Source organism: Phyllobates terribilis, unplaced genomic scaffold (genome assembly GCF_046119375.1).
Source record: "Phyllobates terribilis strain yellow unplaced genomic scaffold, ASM4611937v1 Scaffold_60__1_contigs__length_8166268, whole genome shotgun sequence".
NCBI classification, from domain to species: domain Eukaryota; kingdom Metazoa; phylum Chordata; class Amphibia; order Anura; family Dendrobatidae; genus Phyllobates; species Phyllobates terribilis.
In genome coordinates this window covers 2819052-2841742 of record NW_027362820.1, presented here as the reverse complement: position 1 = coordinate 2841742, position 22691 = coordinate 2819052, and positions in this window count along the sequence as shown.

Below are 22691 nucleotides of genomic sequence, written 5' to 3'. Positions count from 1 at the left end.
TCCCCATTCAGGTCCCACATTGTAGGAATGTCCCCATCCAGGTCCCACATTGTAGGAATGTTCCTATCCAGGTCTCCATATTGTAGGAATGTCCCCATTCAGGTCCCACATTGTAGGAATGTCCCCATCCAGGTCCCCACATTGTAGATATGTCCCCATCCAGGTCCCTATATTGCAGGAATGTCCTCATTCAGGTCCCACATTGTAGGAATGTCCCCATCCAGGTCCCACATTGTAGGAATGTTCCTATCCAGGTTCCCATATTGCAGGAATGTCTCCATTCAGGTCCCACATTGTAGGAATGTCCCCATCCAGGTCCCACATTGTAGGAATGTTCCTATCCAGGTTCCCATATTGTAGGAATGTCCCCATTCAGGTCCCTATATTGTAGGAATGTCCGCTGTTCCATTCTTCACATACATATATAAGAAAAAAGAAAGTCTCTTCTCACCTGTCCTCCGTTCCCTCGGTGTCCTTTCTGCATATGCGGGCGCAGGCACCATAGACCCCTTGACGATCGCGGCCTGGTCCAGGAGCTTCCGGCAGCTGCGCTTTAGTTCAGTGTATTGCTGCGCAGAGACCAATGCCTGCCACCGGCCTATCAGAGGCCAGCAGCTGACATCTACCCATGTTAGTGATGTCATGCACCGCTGCGCTGGGACGCGGATGTCCGCTGCTGGCCTCTGATAGGCCGGTGGCTGGCATTGGTATTGTATCATGCAGAGAGCCGGTCTCTGCGCAGCAATACACTGAACTAAAGTGCAGCTGTCGGCAGCTCCTGGACCGGGCCGCGATCGGGGTCTATGGTGCCTACAGGCCGCATGAACCAGTCTGAAGGGCCACATGCGGCCCGCGTGTTTGAGACCCCTGGTTTAGGATGAGTCTGTCTCTCATACTCTGCTGACCTCACCCCTCCTTAGATAAACCCCCTTTCCACTGCCCCCTTTACTTTTTCCCTGCCCCTCTTCAGGGACGCCTGGAGCTGGTGCTCACACACTATCATACAGGTCACCACTCAATAAAGGTAATATGAAGCAAGTAAAGTAGTGAAAGAGGTTAAAACATAACCTTTAATGATTACGTAGATAAAAAAGATATAAAACGTCACTAGGACCTAAAATCCAGTTAATGCCTGCCAATGGTAGTAAAACAAAGCTACCTATCATAAATATGTACTCGTTATAAACAGGAATTTATATGGCATGAACACCAAATGTATCCAACCTGTATATTTAACAAGACAGTGGCAAGAAAAATGATAGAGCTGTCAATAACACATCTCAATAAGCGTGCAACATATCCGACGACCAGTCCTCACACTGTACTCACACAGTGGGTCCTCACACTGTATGCAGGAGGCTGTGTGGGTCCTCACACTGTATGCAGGAGGCTGTGTGGGTCCTCACACTGTGTGCAGGAGGCTGTGTGGGGACTGATACTGTATATAGGAGGCTATGTGAGGGCTCATACTCATATAGGAGGTTGTGTGAGGGCTCACATTGTATATAGGAGGCTATGTGGGGCTCACACTGTACAGTATATGGAAGGCTATGTGGGGCTGTAAAAAGGTGACTATGTGGTGGCTCCTGTTCAGCAGCCACAGAATATTCATCTGACCACTGGACCACGGTTCTACAAATTGCTCGTCTCTATATACAGTCATACTATATATTCTCCTATATATATTGTACTGTATGTGGTATACTAGGTATACTATGTGCACGGACATCAGATGAAGCACTCAAGATAATTAGTGACTGCTACATCATATACTATTATGTGGAGTTGAAGTTTACAATGATGATTTCATTGATCAAGTATGTTTGAAAACATATACAAAATAATAATTCATAGGTATCTATCTAGCAGACCTGGGCTTATGTGTGACCACCTTTACTCTGCTGATATGTTATTTTAGGAGTGTAGAAAAACACAGCGTACTACACAGGGGCGGACACAGACTGTAGTGGGCCCCTGTGCAAGAATTTTTTGGGGGCCCCCCCCGCCCTTCATAGGGGGCATGAAGGGCCCCCCCCGTGCATCTCTCATCCCCCCGTGCATCTCTGATTCCCCCCACTCCAAGTTAATTAATTGTATGTAAAAAAATACAACTTGTTATACTTACCCCCAGGGCCGGCTCCAGGTTTTTGTGGGCCCTGGGCGACAGAGTTTCAGTGGGCCCCTTTAACACATACCATGACTCATGATGCACAGATACCGCAGAGAAATATATATACATAGTACAAGGCCAAGGATTTCACTTACTACATTACATGAGCGATATCTATTGTAAATTCTACAATAGCTCAGAAACCGGCGAATCCTCACAACGCACAGTGCAGACCGGACAGTATAGTCCTCCATACAGTATTATGGGCACCATATCATGCTCCATGCAGGATACTGACCCCCTTATAATGCTCCATACAGGATACTGGTCCCCATATAATGCTCTATACAGGATACTGGTCCCCATATAACGCTCCATAGAGGATACTGGTCCCCATATAACACTGCATACAGAATACTGGCCCCCATATAACGCTCCCTACCGAATACTGTCCCCCATATATCACTCCATACAGAATACTGACCCCCATATGATGCTCCATACAGAATATTGGCCCCCATATAACGCTCCATGCAGGCTGTTCCCCCCTTATAATGCCCCATTACACAAGCGATATCTATTGTAAATTCTACAATAGCTCAGAAACCGGCGAATCCTCACAGCGCACAGTGCAGACCGGACAGTATAGTCCTCCATACAGTAATATGGGCACCATATAATGCTCCATACAGGATACTGACCCCCTTATAAAGTTCCATACAGGATACTGGTCCCCATATAATGCTCCATACAGGATACTGGTCGCCATATAACTCTCCATACAGAATATTGGCCCCCATATAACGCTCCATGCAGGCTGTTCCCCCCTTATAATGCCCCATTACACAAGCGATATCTATTGTAAATTCTACAATAGCTCAGAAACCGGCGAATCCTCACAGCGCACAGTGCAGACCGGACAGTATAGTCCTCCATACAGTAATATGGGCACCATATAATGCTCCATACAGGATACTGACCCCCTTATAATGCTCCATACAGGATACTGGTCCCCATATAATGCTCCATACAGCATCCATACAGGATACTGGTCCCCATATAACTCTCCATACAGAATATTGGCCCCCATGTAACGCTCCATGCAGGCTGTTCCCCTCTTATAATGCCCCATGCAGGATGAGACCCGTCTTTTAATGCGCTATGCAGGATGTCACATCTACCCCCCATAAAATGCCCCATGCAGGATGTCACCTCTTCCCCCCATATAATGCCCCTTGCAGGATGTCACTTCCCCCCTTTTCAATGCCCCATGCAGCATGTCAGACCACCCCCTCTCTTATAATGCCCCATGCAGGAGGACACCGACCCTCTATATAATGCCCCATGCAGGATGTCAATTCCCCCCTCCCCCTCTTATAATGCCCCATGCAGGATGTCACACCGCCTCCCTTATAATGCCCCATGCAGAATGTCACGCCCCCCCTCCCTTATAATGCCCCATGCAGGATGTCACTTCCCCCCTTCCCCTCTTATAATGCCCCATGCAGGATGTCACTTCCCCTCTTATAATGCCCCATGCAGGATGTCACTTCCCCCCTTCCCCTCTTATAACGCCCCATGCAGGATGTCACTTCCCCCCTTCCCCTCTTATAATGCCCCATGCAGGATGTCACTTCCCCCTTCCCCTCTTATAATGCCCCATGCAGGATGTCACATCCCTCCCCCCCTGCCCTCATATAATGCCCCCATGCAGGATGTTAATTTACCCCTCCCCCATATAATGCCCCATTCAGGATGCCAATCCCCCCCCTATATAATGCCCCATGCAGGATGTCACACCCACTCTCCCCCCACCATTTAATGCCCCATGCCCCCATACATAAAAAAAAAAAAATCAAATACTCACCTCACTTCTTACCTGCTGCGCGCGTCTTCCCGCTCTGTGACAGCTCAGGAGAGAGCGCGCGGTGTAAAGACGTCACCGCGCCCTCTGACCTGAGACGTCACAGTCAGAGGACGCGGCAGACGCTGCGGAGGCACGGGGAGGGGTAAGTATTGTGCCTGCGCCGTCACATGACCGGAGATGTCCCTGCGCTCAGCATGGGGCCAATGCTGAGCGCAGGCACATCTCCGGTCATGTGACGGCAGGGGGTCCTGCGGGGGGGGGTCCCATGAGGAGATGCACAAGAGGGGGGCTCCAAGGGGGCCCCGACCGGCCGGGCCCCATGCTGGAGTCAGGGCAGTCATGCCATGATGGCGGCCCTGCTGGAGGCTGGAGGGGCCCCCTCTCCCTCGGGGGTCCCCGTTCAATGAACCGGCTGCACGGGCGGTAGGTCCGCCCCTGGTACTACATCTCTAAAAAGGTATATCTGCTTTAAAAATAGTAATACATAAGAATAATATGTACTATGTCTGACCACTGCAAACACTCATCTGAACTGGTCCAAGTGCTGTCAGCTTTTTTCACGGGCAACACTTAGACAATACGGTCGTGTGAATATAGGCTTATGATGCATCTGGTAATAAACATGTTAAGGATGGGCCGCTACTCATGGGCCACTGCTGTGTGCTTGCCCCCCAGGCTAAAATGTGCCAGCCAGCCCCTGCTGCACCGGGTGCCAGAAAACCTAGATACACCTTTGGAATAGGTATCTTGCAAAGTAAGGATGGGGTTTGGTGTTTTTAAGTGATTTTATTGACTCTGTGCATTTATATTTTGTATCAATAATATGATATGGTTATATATATCTTCTGGATATCAGGAGGGCTTATCCCTGTGCATTGACTCTCTCCTTCTCCTTCGATGTCCTGTATAGGCCAAAAAAACTACGCGTTTCGAGGACTCACAGTTCCTCTTCGTCAGCTTCTCGCTGGTAGTCAAACTGGTAACCTAATAAAGTCCAAACGCCCCCCACAAAGATAATACAACCAAAGAAATGGAGGAAGATCCAATACTATCAAGACGGTGCAAAAGGACATATGGAGGTGCAATAGAACTAAGATAGAATTCCAATAAGAATAGACTGTGTGTGAAAAAAATAATCATAAAAAAGACTTTGTTCAAACTTTCACAATTAGTTAAAAATGAATAAAAATTATATACTTATATTTCTGATGGCTATAAAAAAACAGTTTGTTAATCAGTGTATATTACCAGGATAGTATAAATTCGGCACTTAGTACCATCCAGAGATAAAAAGGAAAAAATGAAGAAGAAAAATAAAAACATTATATTGTATCTCCAATAGGGGTATCAATATATAGAAACAAATACATATATAAAATAGGTGGATTCAAAGGAATATATCCAAAAGACATATTATATTGATAAAATATAAGGAGGTTCATAAAAGAGCAATGTAAATGTTCAATTGGTACTGGGATAAAAAATACATACAGTATATACCGCTGCGAGTTGAAGGCATACAGCTGACTCTCGTGATTAAGGCCCTTCAGAGCCAAGCTATTTAATGTGAAGATCCATTTGGATTCCATCCGCGACATTAATCTCAGGTAATCACCTCCCCTCCATTTTCTGGGGACTAATCGGATCCCACAAAACTTAGTGTCCTTATAAGATTGGTTGTGGAACTTCCGGTAGTGTCGGGACAGTGGATGCCCTTCAAAACCTTCATTCATGTTGATAAAGTGTTCCTTCAGCCTTTTGATAACTTGCGCTTTGTACAGACATCTCCTCCTGCCAAGGTATAAAAAGGGCGTGGCTTGGGGTGTGGATAGGGGCGTGGTCAGACTACGCGTGCCGCATGGTTTCGCCCTCTTTCTAGTCCTCATAGGTTGGCGGTATGCTTGTACTCAGGAGATCTGGGATATCAGTGATTAGGTCCCATATTGTGCACTGTAAGGTCTGGAAAAGCTCCTTCTATCCGTCTCTGTAGCACCAGAGGAAGAACAGAGGGGAAAAGACAGGATTTTCTACATGTCGCGTTATGTAGATGTTCTGCAGATTTATCACAACCGTCCACAAGAAGAAACTGCCATCACAGAGCCGCCTTTAGCTGTTGGAAAAGTTTAAACTTAGTTTTGAATAGTTGCTATAGGCAACAGGGACCGTTTCTATTTACGCTGGGTCACATGATGCTGGTGCTGGGTGAGGTCATGTGACGGAATGTTGTGGGTGATGATGTCACAGAGGGCGTTGTGATGTCACCCTTGGGGTATATAAGGGGGCTCCATCCACCTGGAGCTCATATCTCATTGGCCATATCTTGGTGCTGAGATACCCCCTGGAGACAATGAGGATCGCCATATTGTTTCTGTGCTGTACCCTGTTCTACCCTGTGAATTACCATAGGCTGCCGGTGAGTACCTGTCTATTATTACATATGGAGGACGTTTAGAATCAGCTGCGGCAGGGGAAGGGGATGGGGAGGGGGGTCCTGTAAGAATTTACCTGCGGGAATAAGAGGTTATGGCAGGGAAAGGAGCTTAGGAAGTGACAGTCAGAGGGGATATAAGTGTGGGGTGACCCCTCTGACTCCCACATTCCTGCCTTGTCCTTGTAGTGATTAATGACTTTGGTGTTGTCCCTTATATATCACTTTGCAGTCACCAGTGATCGCTCCGCACTGTGATCCTACACTACAATCTCATTTACCTTTTAGCAAACGCCCAGAAGGGGAGGAGTGACATCACACCCATGTGAGCAGATCCCGCCCACTTTTACTGCAGTCGTAATGCGAGCTAGCTGTATTCTGTTTTCATGGAAATGTCAGCAGCTGCTCCCCCTAGTGTTTACAAGATGAAAACATCAAAAGAGTTAAAATATTTTTTTCAGATTTTATACCATTAAAACCTTTTTAAATATATATGTGTATTTATATATAAATATAAATACTTTACAATTTTACAATTGTAAAAAAATTGCTGACACTTTCCCTTTAAAAGATCTAAAGACGTTCTGCTTCATGTGCCATTGTGACCAATCACAGCACAGATTATATTTTTTAAACTTTTCTTGAAAAACTGAAGCTGCTCCGTGATTGGAAATCATGTGGAAGGGTTCTCTTTTAGACATTTAGTTAGGTCCAAAGTATCAGTGACATGATGGATAGAACTGTGCAATGATGTCACAGAGGGCTTTGTGATGTCACCCCTGGGTATATTAGAAGCCTCGGCCCATCTGCAGCTTGTATCTCATTGACCATACCTTGGTGCTGAGAGACCTCTGGAGATGATGAGTATCATCCTATCATTTCTGTGCTTTACGTTGCTCTACCCCCCACATTACAGTACACTGAGGGCGAGTATGTTCTCATCAATATGGAGGTCACAAGGATCAGCTAATGAGAATATCGCCTCTTGCAGGACTTCTCATACTGGACACGTGACCGTCCGTCACATGAAAGTCCAACTGTAAATAATATTCCATGGACCCTGGCGGTGAATCCCAAACTACTTCCTGATCTTCTCAATGGGATATTTCTGAAAGTTGCTTGATAATGTATCCATCACTGTATAATAACAAGGGCTCTCTGTTTGACTGGATTGGGTATAAATATGCAGGACTTTATTATGTTTTTTTTCTTTATTATAGGATGACCCACTACCCGTGGATCTCAGGAGAAGCACCTATCAAGCTTCCATCAATCTTCCTCTTTGGCTCTTCCGTGACGCAGTTTTTGTTGCGGTGATGACACTACTGGCAATACTAGAGTATTTGGCCTTAACTCTTGTCCTGAGCAAGTGGGCAATGTCTGAACCTGGTGAAACAATCAGAAAACTCCTGAGAACAAAACCATTCTGAAGGAACAAAGTGCTTGTAAGGAGCCGATTTGCATCCCTCAGATTCAGGAGCAAGACTCCAGGAGAACACCTGTCCTGCCCAATGGCAAATGTTCTACTCCATCCATGGCTCCTGCACCGCAGGATGCGAAAAAGGTTCCTAGCTGCAACTATAAAGTGGCGTTCAGTGATATTGTCTGGGTCAGAACGATCCCTCACAACAATATAGGAAGAAGAGCTCGAAGTTCCACGGAGCATAAAGAGAGGTTACTGATTTTTCAGAGAAGCCAACAACCCAGAATTCCAGAGCCAAGAGCACCAGAACCTAGAACACCAGAACCTACCATGTCAGAACCTAGTATGTCAGAACCTAGTATGTCAGAACCTAGAATGCCAGAGCCTGAAATGCCTACAACACCTCCACCCAAAATCAAGAGGAGAAGATGTTTCCTTAAATGTCTTAGAGGCGAGGAAGATTGAGAAGGCAACTGCTTGAACTTTCCCATTGCTCGTGTTTTCATTACAGGTTAGTCCTATACATGCTGTCTGATGGGCACCATCTTACTACATACAATGCAGCATTGCACCTGAAATCGAATGGATATTTTGTCACACACTTGCACTTTAGCACCTTATCATATGGCGCATATATCTATGAACGCTTTGCTAAGTATCACTGTCTAGTATGTGCTTCTGATGAACCTATTTTAGGAAAACGTGTCGAGGTTTGGCATACTATGTACTTGAGTTTGGCGTACTATGTGCTTGTTGGTAAATTCTATTGCCATCTATAATCTACTAGATATTATAATGTCTCTGGTGGGATGCCCCATGCCGAATTGTTGATAACTGACTATGAGCATTGTCCTCTATTTCTTATCTACTATGGTTACAGGTTGATGTGAAGAGAGCTGTGCCATTGGTAGTGACGCGCCCCCTGGGCCATGTTGTTAGGGATACCCGGAGCCGGATCAGATGGGGGTTGTAGTCTCCGAGTGGCTGTGACCCGGTCCGTGCCCAGGGTGTCAAACTCAGTGTGCGGCAGTCCTTGCAGATGTTCTTAGTGTCGACTACGCCACCCGTTGAGTTGCGGTCAAAAGGCCGCCGCTGCAGGATGGTCCGCTGAGGCTGGTGGTGTGTGTGCAGCTGTGGTAGTATAACCCCCAACGGGAGGGGTATAGCCTCAGGGGGTCAGACGTGGAGGATGGTGGTTGTGAAGGTGCAGCAAGGAGACTCAGAGGCATGAAATGCAGTTTCAGGGTTTTTACTCACTGGTGTTGCTCGGGTCACTCTGTACAGCAGTGACCACCCAAGCCGTGCTGCGTCCACCAGGTGAGGGACTCGGTCAACTCCCGGGCAATTCCTGAGTATGGTCCTGAGCTCCCTTCTTCTCTCTCTCTCTGGCCGTTCTCACCAGGGATCCACCTATGTCCGGCTCCCTCGGGTCTCTTGTTGGTCAAGCCTCCTCTGGGCTCCCTGACCCTATGCTCGGTGTGCCTTTCTAGTGGATTTGGTGAGGGTCGTGGCAGATCCTGCCCACAACCTCCAGTTCCTGGTTAAGGTTCGTTTTGGCCTCTGCCAGCTTGGGATCCGGTACCCTTTTGCCGACCCTTCACCCTTTTGTCCTTATTCTGGGATCTTGGGGTCCCCTCTCGTCCTGCGCCTCTGGGTCCCTCTTCCTTCTCCTCTCCTGGAGTTACTGCTGACTCACTGACTGACTGACCCTGTCCTAAGATGGTGCCCACCTTATATACTCCCTCTATGTGTGAGCTCAGGTGACCAGCACCCAATGAGCTCCTACATTTACCCAGACTACTCCCCCTATCTGCCCCTACACTACTGGGATGTTCCACCCCCCTCCCACTCCAGCCAGGGACAGACGCTGTCGTACCTGCATATATACTTGGCGGGAGTACCGTAGTTCTGTCCCCCGGAAATGGGATGTATGTAGTGCATGCAGCCTACTGAGCTCAGTTCCACACTCCATCCTTACCCGGGAGTGGAATACCACACCTCTGGCTTGAGGTGTAATACCCCTGTAGCAGCCGAGTCCTCAGGGTGCTACATTCCCCCCTGGTAAATCACAGCACGTCCTCGGGCTGTAAAAGAATAAAAACATCCACAAACATACAATTTTTTTTTTTCAAAACATCATAAACATATAAAACATTATATATATCATAAAACTTTTCATATAAAACATTCTTGTTCCTCCGGCCACGGTGCAACTTGTGACCGGGTAAAGTGCAACAGTCTCTTGTAGTAAAAACAACAGTTTCCTATAAAACCGGTAGGGGGCACTTTAAGAAGCGCAACTATATACAAAGGGGAATATGGCCGCTCTAAGTCCTCGGCCAGTGGGGAAAAGGAATGGCTGTTCACAGTCCTCAGCCTGTGGGGAGATGGGACACACTGTAACAGTTCACTGGTCCCAACGGGGACTACACTTTTGTAGCAACAGTTTTTGTACCCACACGGGTAACTATTTACATATTCTATTTACAGTTCATCAGTGGCGGTGTGCTCTTGGCTGAGGGTAATCTTTAGACCCGTCCGGGTCCTCTTGATCCTCCTCACCCCGTAGCTCCTTCTCAGTAAGTCTATGCACGTGCAGGGCATACGGGCCCTTGGCGCACTGATGCCGGGTGAAGGTGACCTCATCACCCAGGAATAGGTCACGACCTCTGTGTCCCTCCGGCAGATGACTTTCAACGTCTCTGCGGGTGACAAAGACGTCGCCGGGGGTCTTGTGGTCCCGGATGAAACCCCACCCGTGCTCCAACTGGAATTTTATTACAGTCCCGCTGGCACGGGGACCGTGGGCAGCACGGGGGTTTCTGCGGGCTCGGCTCTTCTGCTCGGCGCTCTTCACTTGGAGCCGCTCCTCGCGGATCCGCCTCTCTCTAGCAAAAACCTCCAATTGTTGCCGGCAGCACTCCACACGCTGGGCTGCGGCTGCCCGGGTCTCCTCGGTGAACCCGATGAGGTCTTCTCCGGTGGGGTCCCACGCAAACTGTGCTTCCTCCAACGAGAGTGGGGTGGTCTTGGCGGGCGCCGGAGCCGGGATCAGGGGCTCATCCAGGGGTCTTTCCTTCCGGAGTCGGGGATGGTGGAACTCCGGTGGCCACACAAAGGGCTGCCCATCCGGGCATGTGTGCTGGGCAAAATAGGTCTTCACCCAGGTGTGGCGCTGTGGACGTTGAGGGCGCTGTTGTGGTGGCGGCGCCCGGGTTCACCAGGCCTTGCGACCAGGCTTGGGGCACCCTGAATGTAAAGGGCACCGTGAAGACGGCGGCGCCCGGGGTTACTTGGCCCAGCGACCAGGCCGGTGGCTCAGTGGAGGTAGAGGGCGCTGTTGGTACTGCGGCGCCCGGGGGCACTCGGCCTTGCGACCAGGCCGGTGGCGTCTCCTGCTTGGCCGTGCTCTGGATCGAGGCGCGTGACGTCACAGGGGGCGTGACCGCGGCTCCGGCCGCTTGAGGCCTAGCTTGGAGCGACGACGCAGCGGCTACGGGAACGGTGAGTGGGGCTTCGGGCTCTGCGACGGGGAGCTGGGGCAGGTTTACGGCTTCTGGGCACAGGATATTGTCGTCCCCATTACCTGCCTTCATCTCTTCGGCTCCCTCCGCGGCGTCGTCTCCGGCCGTCGTTCCTCCTTCGCCGTCCTCAGAGGTGGACTTGCTCCTCGCTGCGGGTGACATGCTTCGCTGGCAGGCTCCAGCCTGCAGGGCCATCTCTCGGGTCCACTCCGCCAGTGTTTCCTGCTGCACCCGGGCCATCCTTCGTGCGAGGCCCTCCAGCGCGGTCTGTGCACGCTCCCGGTCTCGGGGGAGCTGTGCCAGGATCTCCAGCAGGCCTTCTGGAGTGGCGGCCTGCAACAGGCTCCTGACCACAGGGTCGGTGCTGCCTGACTCTCCCTCCATCTCCGGGTGTGTTCTCTCTGGACTCCTCTCCAGACTCCTCATCTCCGGGTGCGCTCTCTCCAGACTCCTCCAGGCTGCACCCATCTTCGCTCTTTTGTTCTGTATCCGCCCACATTGAGGGTGGTCCCGGGGCAACTTTGTGATTGTCAGTTCCAGGGGCAGTTCCCTCACGCTGATGGACACTTCTATCATCACAGTCTCTGCTGGTGGGGGCGGTTTCCACTTTTGGCGCCATTTCCGATCCTGGCCCACGATGGGAGGTGGCCTCTTGCCATCCTCTGGCACGCCCATAATGGCGTCCGCTCTGCCAAGGCGGGAAATCTTCTCAGATGGCGGGAACCGCTTCCCAGTGGCGGGAAACACTGCAGATGGCGGGAAAAGACTGCAGATGACGGGCAAATGGCGGGAACTGATCCGAGATGGCGTCCGATGGCGGGGACCCTCTGGAATTGGCGGGAGACTTCGTTTTGAGGTAAATGCGAATTTTTCTTCAGGCACGCAGTACCCGGTGGTTGCGGGCAAGTTATCCTGCCGACTACGCCAAAGTTGACGCGCCCCCTGGGCCATGTTGTTAGGGATACCCGGAGCCGGATCAGATGGGGGTTGTAGTCTCCGAGTGGCTGTGACCCGGTCCGTGCCCAGGGTGTCAAACTCAGTGTGCGGCAGTCCTTGCAGATGTTCTTAGTGTCGACTACGCCACCCGTTGAGTTGCGGTCAAAAGGCCGCCGCTGCAGGATGGTCCGCTGAGGCTGGTGGTGTGTGTGCAGCTGTGGTAGTATAACCCCCAACGGGAGGGGTATAGCCTCAGGGGGTCAGACGTGGAGGATGGTGGTTGTGAAGGTGCAGCAAGGAGACTCAGAGGCATGAAATGCAGTTTCAGGGTTTTTACTCACTGGTGTTGCTCGGGTCACTCTGTACAGCAGTGACCACCCAAGCCGTGCTGCGTCCACCAGGTGCGGGACTCGGTCAACTCCCGGGCAATTCCTGAGTATGGTCCTGAGCTCCCTTCTTCTCTCTCTCTCTGGCCGTTCTCACCAGGGATCCACCTATGTCCGGCTCCCTCGGGTCTCTTGTTGGTCAAGCCTCCTCTGGGCTCCCTGACCCTATGCTCGGTGTGCCTTTCTAGTGGATTTGGTGAGGGTCGTGGCAGATCCTGCCCACAACCTCCGGTTCCTGGTTAAGGTTCGTTTTGGCCTCTGCCAGCTTGGGATCCGGTACCCTTTTGCCGACCCTTCACCCTTTTGTCCTTATTCTGGGATCTTGGGGTCCCCTCTCGTCCTGCGCCTCTGGGTCCCTCTTCCTTCTCCTCTCCTGGAGTTACTGCTGACTCACTGACTGACTGACCCTGTCCTAAGATGGTGCCCACCTTATATACTCCCTCTATGTGTGAGCTCAGGTGACCAGCACCCAATGAGCTCCTACATTTACCCAGACTACTCCCCCTATCTGCCCCTACACTACTGGGATGTTCCACCCCCCTCCCACTCCAGCCAGGGACAGACGCTGTCGTACCTGCACATATACTTGGTGGGAGTACCGTAGTTCTGTCCCCCGGAAATGGGATGTATGTAGTGCATGCAGCCTACTGAGCTCAGTTCCACACTCCATCCTTACCCGGGAGTGGAATACCACACCTCTGGCTTGAGGTGTAATACCCCTGTAGCAGCCGAGTCCTCAGGGTGCTACAGTAGCGATTTTTCTACTGATTTGTCAGTTATATTTATGTTAGTTTAGCAAATTTCTGCTTGTAGGGTCTAATGTTTTAGCATAGTGTATGTTCTGTGAGCTAAATTGTCATACTTATGCACTAGATAGATTATAAATTGTGATGCTTATGTACTAGATAGATTATTAGTTTAATCTGTGATTTTTTAAATATTTTTTAACATCAGGAGACTCAAGAATCACATCTTACAGAAGACAAGAAGCCTAAATGGCGAAGGGTGATGACCTGTTGATGGCCCACAGCTGGAGGGTCATTACCTCTTGATGGCACAAAACTGGACAGAAGATAAAAACATTTGATGGCACACAGCCGGAGGGTGATGACCTATTGATGGCCATAGCCAGAGGGTCATTACCTGTTGATGGCACACAGCCAGACAGAGGATCATTACCTGTTGATGGCACACAGCCGGATGGTCATTACCAGTTCATGGCGCACTGCCGGATGGTCATTACCTGTTGATGGCACACAGCCGGAGGGTGATGACCTATTGATGGCCATAGCCAGAGGGTCATTACCTGTTGATGGCGCACTGCCGGATGGTCATTACCTGTTGATGGCACACAGCTGGAGGGTGATGACCAGTTGATGTCGCACTGCCGGATGGTCATTACCTGTTGATGGCACACAGCCGGAAAGAGTATCATTACCTGTTGATGGCACACAGCCGGTCAGAGGATAAGATCTTTTGATTGCATACACCGGGTCCCTCCCTGATAACAAGGAACCCTGGGGAATACTGGTCATCTTGATCCCACACTGACTATATACTTGCTCCACCTCTGCCTACACCATCATGGAGGACACTTCCACCTGTGTCCACTGTAAGGTTGGACTTTCTATTATAATTACAGCAGATTAATAAACATCATAAAGCTGTAAAACTATCGATTAATTTATTATAAATTATTACAAAGAAATATAAAGTATAATAGATAGCTATAGAGGGCACATAAGACGACTAACTATAGAAAGCATGGTATCGCCTGATATATACTGTATATTCTAGATGGCGCTATTACACTAAATACATCACAACCTCTAGGGTGATATTACCGTACAATGCGAGATCACTAATAATGGCCACAGATTATGAGAAAATGACCAGCTCCATAGTCCTGGAGTTATTATAAATGTCTCTAGTGTGAGGCAGGGACTGGACGAGTGTTGGAGGGAGGTATATTCCCCCAGGACGTCCTTTATGTATCCATGCTGTAGAATCTGCCGTATACTTCTGTTCTAGCAGTCAGACATTTCACTCTGCAGATCACAGGCTCAACATTGTGTAAAACTAACACCGTATATAAGAGCACTCAGAATAAAAACTAGCGGCATGACGTGCACTGCCCACGTCATGTGTACGGGATACAGGACCTGCAGGACCTGGTACGGCCATTATAGTTGATAGATTAATGATACCTGTGCAGATGAAGGGAAAAAAATATGTGCAACAACAGGAGGAGAAAGTCTCAAAATGTAATTTGAAGAGTATAATAGAGAAATGGGAAACTTCTGGAGATGCAGATAAGTGGTACCAGGGCGAAAAGTAAGTGTAGTCAGACAAGGGAAAAGTGCAAATGATCCAGCGTAAAGGTTTGTTTAGTAGAAAAAATATTAAAAGGTAGCTTTTATTAGCCATATAAAACACTGCTCCACAAAGAATACATCAAATGTGCAACTATCATTGCTTACAGACCAACGCGTTTCAACAAATCATGTCTTAATTATGGCCCTACTACTACAATGACAAAAAGGCATATATATATATATATATATATATATATATATATATATATATGTATATATATATCCAAGTGCCTGTATGACCTCCCTACAACGCCTGGGCATGCTCCTGATGAGGTTGCGGATGGTCTCCTGTGGGATCTCCTCCCAGACCTGGACTAAAGCATCCGCCAACTCCTGGACAGTCTGTGGTGCAACGTGACGTTGGCGGATGGAGCGAGACATGATGTCCCAGATGTGCTCAATCGGACTCAGGTCTGGGGAACAGGCGGGCCAGTCCATAGCTTCAATGTCTTCATCTTGCAGGAACTCCTGACACACTCCAGCCACATGAGGTCTGGCATTGTCCTGCATTAGGAGGAACCCAGGGCCAACCGCACCAGCATATGGTCTCACAAGGGGTCTGAGGATCTCATCTCGGTACCTAATGGAAGTCAGGCTACCTCTGCGAGCACATGGAGGGCTGTGCGGCCCTCCAAAGAAATGCCACCCCACACCATTACTCACCCACTGCCAAACCGGTCATGCTGAAGGATGTCGCTCTCGACGTCGTCTCCAGACTCTGTCACGTCTGTCACATGTGCTCAGTGTGAACCTGCTTTCATCTGTGAAGAGCACAGGGCGCGAGTGGCGACTTTGCCAATCCGGGTGTTCTGTGGCAAATGCCAAGCGTCCTGCATGGTGTTGGGCTGTGAGCACAACCCCTATCTGTGGACGTCGGGCCCTCATACCACCCTCATGGAGTCGGTATCTAACCGTTTGTGCAGACACATGCACATTTGTGGCCTGCTGGAGGTCATTTTGCAGGGCTCTGGCAGTGCTCCTCCTGTTCCTCCTTGCACAAAGGCGGAGGTAGCGGTCCTGCTGCTGGGTTGTTGCCCTCCTACGGCCCCCTCCACATCTCCTGGTGTACTGGCCTGTCTCCTGGTAGCGCCTCCAGCCTCTGGACACAGTCAACCTTCTTGCCACAGCTCGCATTGATGTGCCATCCTGAATGAGCTGCACTATCTGAGCAACTTCTGTGGGTTGTAGAGTCTGTCCCATGCTACCACGAGTGTGAAAGCACAACCAACATTCAAAAGTGACCAAAACATCAGCCAGAAAGCATTGGTACTGAGATGTGGTCTGTGGTCCCCACCTGCAGAACCACTCCTTTATTGAAGGTGTCTTGATAATTGCCAATAATTTCCATCTATCGTCTATTCCATTTTCACATCAGCATGTGAAATTGATGGTCAATCAGTGTTGCTTCCTAAGTGGACAGTTTGATTTCACAGAAGTTTGATTTACTTGGAGTTATATTCTGTTGTTTTAAGTGTTCCCTTTATTTTTGGAGCAGTGTATATAGATACATACAGTGAGTACGGAAAGTATTCAGACTCCTTTAAATTTTTCACTCTTTGTTTCATTGCAGCCATCTGATAAATTCTAAAAAGTTCATTTTTTTCTCATTAAAGTACACTCTGCACCCCATCTTGACTGAAAAAAACAGCAATGTAGAATTTTTTTGCAAATTTATTAAAAAAGAAAAACTGAAATATCACATGGTCATAAGTATTCAGATCCTTTGCTCAGACACTCATATTTAAGTCACATGATGTCTATTTCCTTGTGATCCTCCTTGAGATGGATCTACTCCTTCAATGGAGTCCAAATGTGTTTAATTAAACTGATAGGACTTGATTTGGAAAGGCACACACCTGTCTATATAAGACCCCACAGCTCACAGTGCTTGTCAGACCAAATGAGAATCATGAGCTCAAAGGAACTGCCCAAGGAGCTCAGAGACCGAATTGTGGCAAGGCACACATCTAGCCAAGGTTATAAAAGAATTTCTGCATTACTCAAGGTTCATAACAGCACAGTGGCCTCCATAATCCTTAATTGGAAGAAGTTTGGGACCACCAGAAGTCTCCCTAGACCTGGCCGTCCAGCCAAACTGAGCAATCGTGGGAGAAGAGCCTTGGTGAGAGAGGTAAAGAAGAACCCCAAGATCACTGTGGCTGAGCTCCAGAGATGCAGTAGGGAGATGGGAGAAAGTTCCACAAAGTTAACTATCACTGCAGCCCTCCCCCAGTTGGGCCTTTATGGCAGAGTGGCCAGACGGAAGCCTCTCCTCATATGAAAGCCCGCATAGAGTTTGCTCAAAAACACATGAAGGACTCCCAGACTATGAGAAATAAGATTCTCTGGTGTGATGAGACAAAGATAGAACTTTTTGGTGATAATTCTAAGTGGTATGTGTGGAGAAAACCAGGCACTGCTCATCATCCGCTTAATACAATCCCAACAGTGAAACATGGTGGTGGCAGTTGTTAGAACCCTCCTGTTAGTTTTTTCTATTTTGTGGTCACTTGACCTTCTGCCTATTTATTCCAGCTCCGCCCTTCAGGCTTTGCTGGACTTCAGTGTTGCTTTGACTCTTAATCTAGCCAGGTGCTTTGTACCTACTGTATCTCTCTAGTTTGTTTGGTCCTTGGACCACTAAGTACTTTTGTCTGTTTGTCTTCTTCTGCTACTACTTCTGCCAGGAGGTGTCCAATTTTGTCCCAGTCCTTAGTTCTTTTAGGGACCCCTCCCTTTAATCTATAGGTCTGCGTTCAGACTAGCCGCGGACGAAGGCGGGTCTGTTCACAAGGAACAGTTTGCCCGCTGCATCGTAGGGAATCAGCTTAGTCCTATTGTATGGACAGATTTCCTCTCTTTCCTTAGTTCTTGTAGCAGATCATAACAGCAGTATCATGCTATGGGTGTTTTTTTCAGCTGCAGGGACAGGACGACTGGTTGCAATTGAAGGAAACATGAATGCGGCCAAGTACAGAGATATTCTGGATGAAAACCTCTTCACCTCAGACTTGGCCAAAGGTTCACCTTCCAACAAGACAATGACCCTAAGCACACAGCTAAAATAACAAAGGAGTGGCTTCAGAACAACTATGTGACCATTCTTGACTGGCCCAGCCAGAGCCCTGACCTAAACCCAATTGAGCATCTTTGGAGAGACCTGAAAATGGCTGTCCACCAACGTTTACCATTCATCCTGACGGAACTGGAGAGGATCTGCAAGGAAGAATGGCAGAGGATCCCAAAATGCTGGTGTGAAAAACTTGTTGCATCATTTCCAAGAAGACTCATGGCTGTGCTAGCCCAAAAGGGGGCTTCTACTCAATACTGAGCAAAGGGTCTGAATACTTATGCCCGTGTGATATTTCAGTTTTTCTTTTTTATTAAATTTGCAAAAATTTCTACATTTCTGTTTTTTTTCAGACAAGATGGGGTGCAGAGTGTACTTTAATGAGAAAAAAATGAACATTTTAGAATTTACCAAATGGCTGCAATGAAACAAAGAGTGAAAAATGTAAAGGGGTCTGAATACTTTCCGTACCCAGTATACATGCATGGAAATAAATGCAGAATTATATTTCTTAATACTGCAGTATCAGATCCTGTCTTGAATTTAACCCTTGTGGTATCCAATGTGAAAATCCACAGGGACTCCCGGTTCAGAAGTTTGCACTTATGATCCCCCCCTCGTGTGGATCTATATACCTTCTCTATCTCCATATATTTAAAGAATGAGGTGTCACCTTTATGAACTCTCGCAAAATGCCTCGATACTGCTGATGTATTTATGGCTTCCAAATGAATGGCATCAGAAAGATGTCTTCTGATACGGACTTTCAGCGCACCTGTGGTACAACCCACATAGTGGACCTTACACAAGGTGCATTCTATAAGGTATATAACCCCTGATGAATTACAATTGAGGAAATCATGAATTTTATATTCTCTATCATTACTTAAGGACATAAAACTATCTGTTTTAACCGCATGTAGACACGCTTTGCACCGATTGGCTCCACATCTGAAGAAACCTTTTGTGCTGAGCCAATTTGGTTGTACAGTATTAGTCTCACTGGTGTATAAGCTAGGAGAAAGGATGGTTCCCAGAGCGGGCGCTTTCCTGGCTACAAAGCGGATGGCATTAGAAAGTAGGTTTTTTAGTTTCTTGCTCTGATATATAATAGGGTTATACTTTTTAATTCTAGATGTAATTTTATTATACTGAGGACTATAGGTGGTAGAAAACGTTACCCTAGTATCCAATGTGTTAATGTTATTTTTCTGTTTATTTCGGAGTATATCTTTCCGATTTATATTGGAGACAATTCTACTCGCTTTTCTTAAAGACCACTCGGGATAGCACCTATTGGATAGTCTGTTACAATTTTTTTCTGATTCCTTCTGAAAAGTGATGTTATCTGAACAATTTCGTATTGTTCGTATTAGCTCACCGTAAGGGATATTTCTCTTAATATGTGGCGGATGACAACATTTAGCTGATAGAATAGAATTTGAGGCTGTAGATTTTCTGTGGGGATTAATTTTGACCAATTCTTTCTCCTTGGTAGCCTCAAGTTCGAGATCCAAAAAAGTAATTTTGGATGAATGGTAGAACTAAGTGAATTTAAGATTAAAATGATTGCAATTGATGTACTGTACAAATTGTACCACCTCCTCCTGTGTGCCCCCCACACCAGGAGGAGGTCATCAATAAATCTACCGTACCACACAATGTGTCCACTATATGTGTTATCATTATGGTAAATGAAAAGCTCCTCCACCTACACATCACTATGTTCGCTAGCGAAGGAGAAAATTTACTGCCCATGCTGACTCCTCTTTTCTGTAAAAAAAAAACTTTTATCAAAGCTAAAATAATTACGCTCTAAGAGGAACTGTACCAGCTCTACCCTCACCTACTGTATCCTCACCCATCCCTCGTGGATTGTGAGCCCTCGCGGGCAGGGTCCTCGCTCCTCCTGTACCAGTCGCTGTCACATTGTGTTCAAGATTATTGTAATTGTTCTTGTATGTATACCCCTTTTTCACATGTAAAGCGCCATGGAATAAATGGCGCTATAATAATAAATAATAATAATAATAATAATGACCAGAAATTCTTTTATTTCTATAGTGTACGAACTGTATGTGTCAAGGTGGTAGGTTAAACATGCTAAAGCAATATGGTGTGGAATTGAGGGTGTATAATGCCACCACATCACAGGACAATCATCCAAAGTTTTTTTGCCATTCAAATTTATCAAAAATGGTCACTATGAATTTTGAATCCCTAATGTAACTCGGAGTTTCCTGAACCAGAGGCTGTAGGTAAAAATCCATCCAGGCACTTAATTTTTCACCATGGGAACCAATCCCCACCACTATGGGTCTTAACCCCTTTACAGCCCAGGGCGTACTAATATGTACTGTATATAGATAACATATATTTTGCACCATTAATTTTGTTGTAAATACATATATATAGAAGTATTTAAGGTTATCACAGAGGAGATATGTATCATCAACTTTTAAACAGTTGGTGATGGAAACCCATATTTGTAACTACAGTGTCAAAGATGCTGAGAGACTTATTTGTCTTTTCACTGGGCTGGGTTTTTTGTGAACAGCTGAAGAGATGGGTGGGACGGCTGTTCACCATATCTCCTCCTCTGGCTCTAATTCATGTGGATAGAGACATCGCTACATAGATATATATTCATATATATCTCTATTTATATCTTAAAAAATTGTAGATTTTAGACATATATTATACATAGATATATGATAGATATTATATACTTTAAATAATTCAATATTTTTAGTACATACAGTACATACATCATAGCTAAACACATATATATATATATATATATATATATATATATATATATATATATATATATATATGCAAATTGCCTCTTCAGAGAAAAAGAGGACTTGTACTCTATAGCGCCACCTATTGGAAGCAGCAATCCTACAAGTCACAATCAACCCTTTAACGAGTCGTGCAATATGACTTAGGATAAAAGCCAAATCAGAATCTCAATTTGCAGACACGGCGTTTCGGGCTGTTGGCCCTCGTCAGTGCAAAGTATGAGAACTGATTTGGCTGGTGAGAGGCTCTGGACTGAGGTCTTTTTCGCTGAAGAGGCAATTTGCATATTCAATTTCCCAGAGAAGCATTGCATGGCGAATAAGCCTCCTTACCTTGACGTGCCAGAGCCGGTGTGTCACTCTCCATAAGGAGAAACGCTACCCCTTAGACATATCATATATATATATAGATTGAGGAGACATTATAGATACATACTTACATAGTTTCACCATATATACATAAATAATATATTTATATCATATAATAATATTGATTCATTTATTTAGCACTATTAATTCCATAGTGCTTTACATACATTTGCAGCACTGTCCCCATTGGGGCTCACAATCTAAACGTCCTATCAGTATGTCTTTCAAGTTTCATAGTTCCATCTATCTGTCTAATACATAAAATAGAATCTAATAACATTTCTATGGATTGTCTTTCTGTTCCTATTATGTAAAGTATGAAGCTTTGCCATTATTTGTGACATGGTAATAAATTGTTTCCTTTCACTTCCTTTCTGTTTTTTTGCTCCACCTTGGAAACGGACAATCACACACACATCAAACTACACAAAACAATGGACCACATCCAATTATAGTCACAACAGCTTCCAAGAGACCATATAGTGTAAACCCGCACACAGGAGACACCACATAGTGACCATCACTCAAGAAACACAACACCAGATCCCAAAATACAGCACACAACAAGGAAGAGACAGTGCACAGGTGTGAACGATGTCAAATGATGCAACAAATACAAGACACAAATGCGGAAGGATGATATAGAACAGGGATGTTGGAAAGCGCAAATGGTGGGACACATGGCCACTGCTCCTGTTAGCACCACTAAGGGCACACAGAGGTTCATTTCACCGCACTCCCCATGCAATAGCATCCGGCCTATTTCTAGTATATATATAATGCAAAATCAGATAAGAGTCAACGGAAATGAATTCTTGCAGCAGACTATAGATTATATTCTAAGCATCCTGTTTCTCCAAAGAAATGATTAGTGTCTCTACACATCTCAGAGTCAGTTGTTTCTGACCGCAAAGAGAACATCTGTCTACTTTCCACTCATTCTAGGACCTTTCAGTAACACTATATATACTGTATATATACTATATATATACACACACACACACACACATATATATACACACATTATATAGTTATTACAGAAATGATTATAACATTCCCCCCTTTTGTAAATTTCAATATCACATCTCTGTACCCATCAGGGCTTTTGTTCTCTTATTACGGTTTTCACAGGACCCATCGGATTTCAGAGTCTTGGTTATTTTCGGGGAAGGTATAATGTTCAGAATCATTATCATCAGGTTCCATAGTCTCCATTCCTCCATACATAGTCTTTGTTATGGCAGAGTCAATAAGTCTTTGTGCGAGTCCTCTAATGCACAGTATAGCACAACAGCCACAAACAGGGAGTACACTGGCCACAATGGCCAGAGATATCAGCGCGGAAGTGACCTGGCCAGACCATTTCCCAAACCATCCTTCAATCCAGGAAGAAAAATTG